The sequence below is a fragment of the Clytia hemisphaerica genome, unplaced genomic scaffold (assembly GCF_902728285.1).
Source record: "Clytia hemisphaerica strain Z4C2 unplaced genomic scaffold, Clytia hemisphaerica genome assembly, whole genome shotgun sequence".
Classification (NCBI taxonomy): Eukaryota; Metazoa; Cnidaria; class Hydrozoa; order Leptothecata; family Clytiidae; genus Clytia; species Clytia hemisphaerica.
In genome coordinates, this window is record NW_027103419.1 from 32,728 (window position 1) to 41,595 (window position 8,868).

The 8,868-nt window shown below is 33.0% G+C and overlaps 1 long non-coding RNA gene across 1 annotated transcript; it reads right to left on the bottom strand.

Annotated features, from left to right (window-relative positions):
* Positions 1–638: 638 nt before the first annotated feature.
* LOC136797770 (uncharacterized) lies at positions 639–8,449 on the bottom strand. The gene is made up of 5 exons (XR_010845295.1): positions 8,346–8,449; positions 7,945–8,013; positions 2,595–2,636; positions 2,199–2,228; positions 639–1,923 (listed from the first exon to the last, which is right to left on the bottom strand). It is a non-coding gene; the product is annotated as an uncharacterized lncRNA (long non-coding RNA).
* Positions 8,450–8,868: the final 419 nt, after the last annotated feature.

The following is an 8,868-nucleotide window of genomic DNA, read 5'->3' on the forward strand; positions in this document are numbered from 1 at the left end:
AAAGCTAATACCTAAGTAATTGATAACGTGCTTATAAAAAAATATCGAATTAGGCCAGTTTTTCTATAAAAACACGCCAAGCAGCCTAAATTTCATGTCTAAACACACATATTCTTCAAAGTAAGCCCTCATGAGCAAAAAATACATCTATCTCATAGAAACAATTGAGTAATTTGACTAAGAACATTGATGTATGCTTATTAATAGTGATTCTTATAGATAAACATGCGTTTTTTTGAGCCAAAAATTTTTTTTTGCAAAAATCTGCTTGAGCCATCTTTTACCTTACCCTACTTTCATACAAAAAATGAGAAAAAATTAATGATCCAATTTTTCACAAAGTCCAAAAAACCCGTTGTTTAGCCGTTTTTTGGCCCAAATACCAATAAGGTAAGCATATCTAGGCTCAAATTTGGCAAAAATTTAAGCATATGCTAGGCATTACCTCGAGCCTATGAAAAATATGAAAATGCAGGGTTGCTTGTTTTTCATGCCAGTATAGGCTTTTATAGCCCTTTTGGTCCCCCTTTTTCGTGAGACACCCGTCATCCGTTTCTTTGTCAAATTATAAGCATCCTTTAAGCAAGCATTGTAACCGAAGTATCTGGGAGAAAAACATTTGACTATTGATTTAGTAATATCGTTAAAATAACTCTCTATTTGATAAACAACCTAAATGTGAAATTCCTAGAAGAATGCTCTAAATATGAAATAAAAAATAAATAAAAATGAACGAACACAGCTTTATTAATAGGTCAATTACAGCCATTATACAGGGAAAGAGAAAACCCCAAAAAACCTATTGTTCGGGCTCTTTTTGGCCAAAATCGACCGCGAAAATCTTTTTTCTCTAAAATCGGACTCCGTCACATTCGAGGGTTTCTGAATACCCATCTGTGTGCAAAAAATAATGAATCAATCTCTGGATACTAGCGAACGAACTAACGAAAAGGTTAATTTATAGGACGGTACGGGTACGTCCAAAAATAAATCAAAAGATTAAAATGCTATTTTCAAATATTATACAACATAAAAATGTCAGCTAAAATTAAAAAATAAATCAGAAACTTAAAATGCTGCCTTTCAAATAAAACTATACAACATAAAAATATCAAAAGTTAAAAAAAATCCTCTCCAGTCAGAAGCTTAAAATGCTCTGTTTTGAAATATTATACAGCAAAAAAATATCAGCTAAAAGTAAATAAATCAGAAACTTAAAATGCTGTCTTTTAAATATTACTATAGAACATTAAAATATCAAAAGTTAAAAAAATCCTCTCCAGTGTCAAATATCCAAAGAAGGGTAAAATACTTAAAATGAGCGAGAGATAAACTTTGAAAACCAGTTTGATTGGGACCTACCCTGGAAATCAGACAGGAGTAAAGTTTATCCAAAGGTAACAAAAGACTAATCTGCCTTAGCATGAAATAAGATTTTTGCAAAAGGATTTACTACAGAAAATTGAAACAAAAGAAGTAAGTTGTTGCTAAGGGCTCCACATCCTTGAGAGATAATTTTTGTCAAAAATAAAACTTTTCTATTTTATGGAATACTTTTTTATCTTATTTGTGGGCAGAAATGGGTAAATACTCAAAACTAATTTACATAAAATTAATAATAAAATGAACAAACAAGCTATTGTTCGGAAATCAGTTTAATAAAAAGAATTTCTGTAGATAGAGCACTTTCGTGGCCTTTTTATGTTATACTTTAAATAAACGTTGGTGCAGTACAGGCTCGAATAGACTCGATGCAGAGTAACTATGTTTTTAGTGGGCTTCAAACAAAATATAGACTCCATAAAAAATAATATGAACATAACATATGATGAATAATAAATCAACCAATCAACCTGAATCAACGTGTCCTTTTACCATCCACTATTTCATTTCTTGTTAAATTGTCCACCAGTTTTTGCACTTCTAAATAGAGAAAAAAAATGGTCTTCGAAGTCAAGTTTCGTAATATTCTTTTTTGTAAATAAAGATTTTAATGTTACACATTTAATAAAAGTCATAAAATCTATATCGAAGAGCATGCTACAGATTTGCAAATTATAATAAACTAGAAATATCTACGGACATGCCTATACAACTAAAAATAATTTATGCAAATTATGCAGATTACATTATGTCAACTGTTAAATTGAGTTCTTGTTTTCAGCAAAAGATATGTTAGATACCACGCAGATATTTACCTCGTGATGGCTTTTTTGCGGAGTTTTGTCCTAAAGTATAAATAAAGCAAAAAGAGAAAATGAAGAGTCATTTTGAAGAACAGAAAAATTGGAAAAGATTTATTAATTTATCGAATCAGTTACTATTACCTCCTACATCTTAAAATCGAATCATTTTTTTTGACCGACAAATTTGGGCATATGAGTATCTGTTTTTACTTCTCCGTCCAAGTAAACTTAATAATTTCTAATCATGTTCCATATATTCTGTAAGAAGATTTTGTATACTAGGTATTGTTTTGGTCAAGGAAAAAATCTTGTGTCGATCTCGTTGTCTACCCCTAGAGCAATATATTTTGGGATATTGACAGCCTCACTTTCCTAATTTTTTTTAGAATTTCGAAATTCATAATTTACCTTTTTCTGCAGGTCTTTTTCTCTTCTTCTTCCCAGTCACGTCTACAATGTAAAATAATTTCATCATTTCGTTGTTAAAACTTGGAAAGGTACAGTGGAGCTCAAATTTTAATGTCAACCATTTTTAACTCGAAATTTAGAAACAAATTAAAATGCCTCCCTGCTAACTAGTACCACTTTCTATAAAACACAACATTATCAACCTTAGAATTATATAATTCAATAAATGTCACCTGTAAAATTCAAATCAGTCCCAAAGAATCCCACATTATAGCAATGTCCTAAGACCTAACCATAGTAAAAACTATATTTAAATATTTGGAAAGATAATTCATTGTGAATTATTAAGTGAATTATTAAGAGTATAAAAAGTCCCAAAAAATCGCAAAATAGAGCTGAAAATAAAATACTTTAAAATACTCAAATTAGAAATTTTAGATATTAGATAAAAAGTCAGAAACATCTGTCCAAAACAGCCAGAAGTGGGCAAATTGACAAGCAGGCAAATTTGTCGCTGTAACTTTTGATCTAGAGAGAGAGGGCAAAACAATCATAAAAGTTATGAGTTGATTTTCTTTAGCAAATTGAGAGAAAGTGTATTTACTAAAAAATGAGGCTACAGCCACAAAGCCTCCATGCTTCCCCTAGAGGCTGAAAAAAAATTAAAATTCTAAATACATTATCTGAAATCAGCCAAGTTGAATTTTAATGAAATAAACCAGCTGTGCTGGAAGGTCAGCCCGAAATGATAAGGAAGATTAGAAGATAAGAAGATTAAAATAATTAATTTAAGGAAAACTAGTTGTCCCGTATTTTCCAAGGAAAATTAGTTATTGCGTATTTTCCAAGGAAGATCACTAGACCGTAGTTTCCAAGGAAAATCACTAGACCGTAGTTTCCAAGGAAAATCACTGGTCTGTATTTTCTGAGGAAAATCACTGGTCTGTATTTTCTGAGGAAAATCACTGGTCTGTATTTTCTAAGGAAAATCACTGGTCTGTACTTTCAGAGGAAAATCACTGGTCCGTATTTTCTGAGGAAAATTAGTTGTTGCGTATTTTCCAAGGAAAATTAGTTATCGTGTATTATCCAAGGAAAATTAGTTATTGCATATTTTCCAAGGAAGATCACTAAACCGAATTTTCCAAGGAAAACCACTGGTCCGTAGTTTCTGAGGAAAATTAGTTGTTGCGTATTTTTCCAAGGAAAATTAGTTATCGCGTATTATCCAAGGAAAATAAGTTACATGTTTTTTTTAAAAAAAAGCATAACCCTTATAAGCATACGAAGGCTCAGATTTGCAGAATTTTTAAGCATAACATGAGCATATATGTCAGCCTAAAATATTTTTCAAGTGGTCATTTTTATTTGTTTAAAAAGGTTTGGTAGAGGTCAAGTAAAAAATAAGACATTGTACACCTAGCTTCATTCCACTGCTCCTAAAACCTGAACAAATTTTTACAAGATTTCTGAAATTTCATTAAAAACTTGGCTCGGGCGAATCATAAGCATGATTCTTAAGCATATAACAAGCATAAACTATGCCTGGATGCTTTTAGAACTTAAGCATACACGAGCCAAGGGGCATACACTTACTTATAAAAAAAAAACTTGTATTGCATATTTTCCAAGGAAGATCGCTAAACCGTATTTTCCAAGGAAAACCACTGGTCCGTATTTTCTGAGGAAAATTAGTTGTTGCGTATTTTTCCAAGGAAAATCCTTTGTTCCGTTCCGAAATCATTTGTGTTGTATTCTCCAAGGAAAATCACAGCATAGTGGGGTCGTTTAGCATAATTTACGGGAAAACAATAAGATCTAGCTGAAACTCTCTCCAGACCTTCTCTATAGGATGGTTATGCCTCAGGAAAAATTCCCCTAAAATCCCACTGGTGGAACATCCCTTTTTTGGAACATTGCTTTATTCCCCAGGCAAAACCCTAAGGGCGAAATTTTTTGAAAAATTCAAACTCATTTTCAGACATTATGGGTCCATTTGTTTCAGCACCATTTATGGCACTTATGCCACCTTTTTCCCATTTGTTTCATCAAAATGTGTTCAAAAGTGTTAAAAAATACTTACATTTTTTCCACCTTAATTTACAGCCAATTCAATTGACTTCAAAATATGCCACTTTTGCCCTGATTGCCAATTATTTTGCATTCGATTGACTTCAATTTGGCAAATGTGGCAAAATTTGAGTGCCATAAATGCCAAATAAAAAAGATGTGGTGAATTTGGCATTCTTGGCATTTTTGGAACTTACCTCCATACGTCTCCATGCAAAACACTGTTCCTACGAGACCTGTGTTCTTTTGGCTCCAATTTTGCCACTTTTGCCAAAGATTTTGAAAAATAGAAGACCTTCCAATGCTAAAGCAAAACAATGCCGATCGACAATTTGAGTGGCTAAAAAATCGTTCGCTTTACAAACGCCGACAGAAAACTGCTGACCAAGCATCACAAAACAGAAATCATAATGGCGGCGTAGCGATGTACAAATTTGCCATGAAGCTGTGATCTTTTGACATTGAAATTGTAGATTTAGCAAAGTTGGTGAGTAAGGCAAATTTGTAAGTCAATCAAATTGGCTGTTACATTGATCATATTTGTGTTCTTTGTGTCAAAAGTGGAAGTTGTATGAAATGAAATATCTCGAGTTAGGTAAGGAAATCAGCTATAACCGTTTAAAAGTCTTCTATATAGTTTTCGAGAGCTTTCGAATGGTATACATGTAGTAGAGGGAATTTTGTAAAATCGCTCGAATGTTTTGATCAAAGCACTTGTTATACATTTTTGGAAAGCTAAGGGGTAGGGGAATCGAAATTACAATGTTTCCAATTTTTTTTCGGACACTTTGGTGTGATTTCCGGACAAATATGACGGTCTCAGGCAAAAATCATAGGGTTAAAAATTAATGAAAATTTTAGCTCGAGAAAACGAAGACCTGTTGTATATTTTTGGAAAGCTCTCATAAAATTAAGATTAGAGGTATATTGAAAGTATAGGTGATTTCAGTACCTAACTCGAGATATTGAGCTTCAAAAAGCGCAAAAACTGGACAAAATAGCTGTTTCTGGCTGAAAACACGGTTTTCAAGGGTTAATATCTCGAGTTAGGTACAGAAATCGCCTATACTTGCAAGCCAACCAATTTTTAACACTTCATTATCAAAGTAGGCGGAGGACCGTGTCCGTCTAGTACAGTCTTTTAAACTAAATTTAGGAAAAAGTCTGTCAAAGGGTCCCAAAATCATCAAAATTTTGTCTCTCAAAGGGGCGATTTTCGATTTTTGCCTCGGACATACCTGTCACCTCGCAAACCTAGCATCCCTGTACCCCTTTTTGCCAAATACCCCCCGTGTATATCGCGAGGAAAGTGTATTGGAACTTTGTGATTCAAAGGCAAATTTAGGATGAAAATTATATCAAAAGTATCAAAAGATTAATTAAAGGACAACAACAAGATCTGCTATTTAGAAAGATAAATTTCTCGTCCTCCATCATCTTCTGTACAAATTTTGTTAACAGCTAGTTAAGCATCTTCAGGGCTGGATGATACTTGGATGGGGGACCAACCTGGTAAGTCTGTTTTAGACTTTTAGAAAGAAAAATATCAACGAGGAGTATGCAAATCTAGTGAAACATTCACAGAGCCTCGTTTTCTGTTTTTATCTTTTTGAAGGCGTTTTCAAGCTCAGAAAATTATGGTTTGTACCTCAAGACTTGAGAACCGCCTGGACCGTTATAAAGCCAGGGAGTGCTCGAAAAATCAATGTTTTTGATTAGGTCTGAAATATTTTTGATCCTTGTGGATAGATGCGTTTAGAAAAGAAAAAATATATATGTGGGGAAATCGCACCCTGCACTCTCAGAGTCTGGTGCTATACCGACTGAGCTAATTTATTGAATGTATGATGTGAAAACATATGTATTTATATTACCATAAAAAGTAATAAAAAATGACGTAATGTAATTGCGTAAAACATTTTCATTGGCACATACAAAAGAATAGGCAGGATTTTCATTGTTATTTTGCCGATACTGGCGTAATCATTTGAGAGCAGATGTATTCCAATCAGAATAACAACTAATACTTGCTTAGCGCTAGCCATTAGCCATGCTAGGTTCTAGAAATCCGTTTGGGAATGTTTTGCCGAAAATGTAAATTGGGGAAACACTTTTTTGAACTGAAACAGATGATGATGGAAAGAGCCGATTTGAAAGCTCAGCGGGCTGACCAATAATGAAATATCCATAATTACCAGTTTCATCATCCTTCGTGGGCCCTGTATCATTTTTGTCATCACCGTCCACCGTTGTGTATAAAATTGTTTAGGAGGTAAAAAACACGTTTTTGCCTGCGAGGGGTTAGGGAAAGTGGGATTTGAGCCTCTAACTTTTGACAGCGATCTTCTTTTGGAAAAATATTTTCAGGGTGGTATAATATCATGAATAGATTGAACATACTAAAACTTGAGGGGATTTTGTTTGACAGAACTTAAAGGGGAATTAACGTTTGGAATTAACCCTGAGATTTTTTTTCGAAGCATTAGAGGAAGAAAATGTGATCGAACAAAAAAAGAACCACTTCATAATGTCTTTTATTCATTGAGTTATTCAATCTTCAATTTCTCACAATTTTGACTTTACAATGGAGAAAAACTCCCCCTCTGTTGATTTTGTGACTTCACACGCGCTCCAACTATTCTTACTGTTACACTCTATTTGGTTGTAAAAGAGATAAAAAACATAAGAAATTAATCTTTTTTAGAGTAGTTATAGCAAAACGTTGAAGAAATAATACTAGGAGAGTCTAGTTAGTATTCCAAAGGTGCAGTGAACTTTCTAACGGTAAAAAGAAACTCAAAAACTGCATTTTAAATCATCATTCACCATTCTTCCCTTATAAAAAAGGGAAACACAGGGCGTGTGCTACGTCACATTTTTCGTATCCATAGCAACGCAAGGGAATTCTCAAACAACCCTTATTCCGGATGTAGAAGAGTAAAGCCCTATAAACCATATATATTTGAACTTGTCTGAATGAGCTCTATTTGAATCTGTAATTTATTTGTTGACAATTTTGAAACTTTAATTCCCCTTTAAGAAAAGCTCAAAAAACCAACTTTCCCTAAGGGAAGCAGGCAAAAACAGGTTTGTTTACCTCCAGAGACCAAACAATGGACAGCATCAAAATAATGCGCGCGCATTAGTTTTACGAATTACGGGAAAGGTGTATTGTCTTTCTAAAGATGCTTATAAGTTTTGAGGTGCCTATATACTTTTGGGATGGTTTAAAATCAAAAGCTAGGTGCTTGTTTTAATGCAATGAAATATCAATAATTACCAGATTCATCCTCCTCAGTGGGCCCTGTATCATTTAAATCATCGTAGTCTTCTTTAGTAATTGTAGACCCTGAAAACATGAATAAAAATGGTATAAATGGTATTGTTATTCTATACTTGTAGGCAAAAACAGCCAATCTATTTCAAGTTATTAGTATAATTCTTTGCCAATTTCATTAACAAATTTCATGATTTGATTAATCGAGAAAATCATTACAAACTAAAACAAAAGATTACAATGCTAAATTATGTGAGCGTTTTATGTAAATCACTGGATCACGTACATAATTTGTTTTGATTTTTGCATAGGTATAGAATAAAAAATACATTCAAACCGGCTTTGCTTCGTTAAATATTACATCAACTCAGAACAATTTATTTCAGAAATATCAATATAATTACCAGATTGACTATCCTTGGAGGACCCTGCACCATTTACATCGTCATAGTCACCTTCAGTAATTATAGGCCCTGAAAAAAGAAATAAGCAATTTGATTGATTATTTTCTGAGTCAGTTTTTCAATCAAGACTATCAACACTTAATTTGCCAGCTCTATTATACTATCCTCTTAGATTAATATTAAAAGAATTCTGGCCACCATGATATTATTTAAATATTTTGACATTGATATACAAGCCACCCAGTCAATGTAAATCATCTGTGCGCTGTAGTAACACTCTCTTAGCAGTATCTTCAAAACAGTAAGGACAAAAAAGTTCAGTTGATGTATTAATTAATGGATCCCAAAAGATAACATCTGGCAGGAATGCAGAATCCAAACTTTTTCCTTTGTCAGAAGTCCTTTCATTTAAATTAGTGTAAGTTCTGAAACAATAGGGTCTTTCTCTAATATATCATTTATCACATTAACAAGTTTTTTAGTCACTATTTTCATCCTAAAATTCAAATAACATTTGTATTAA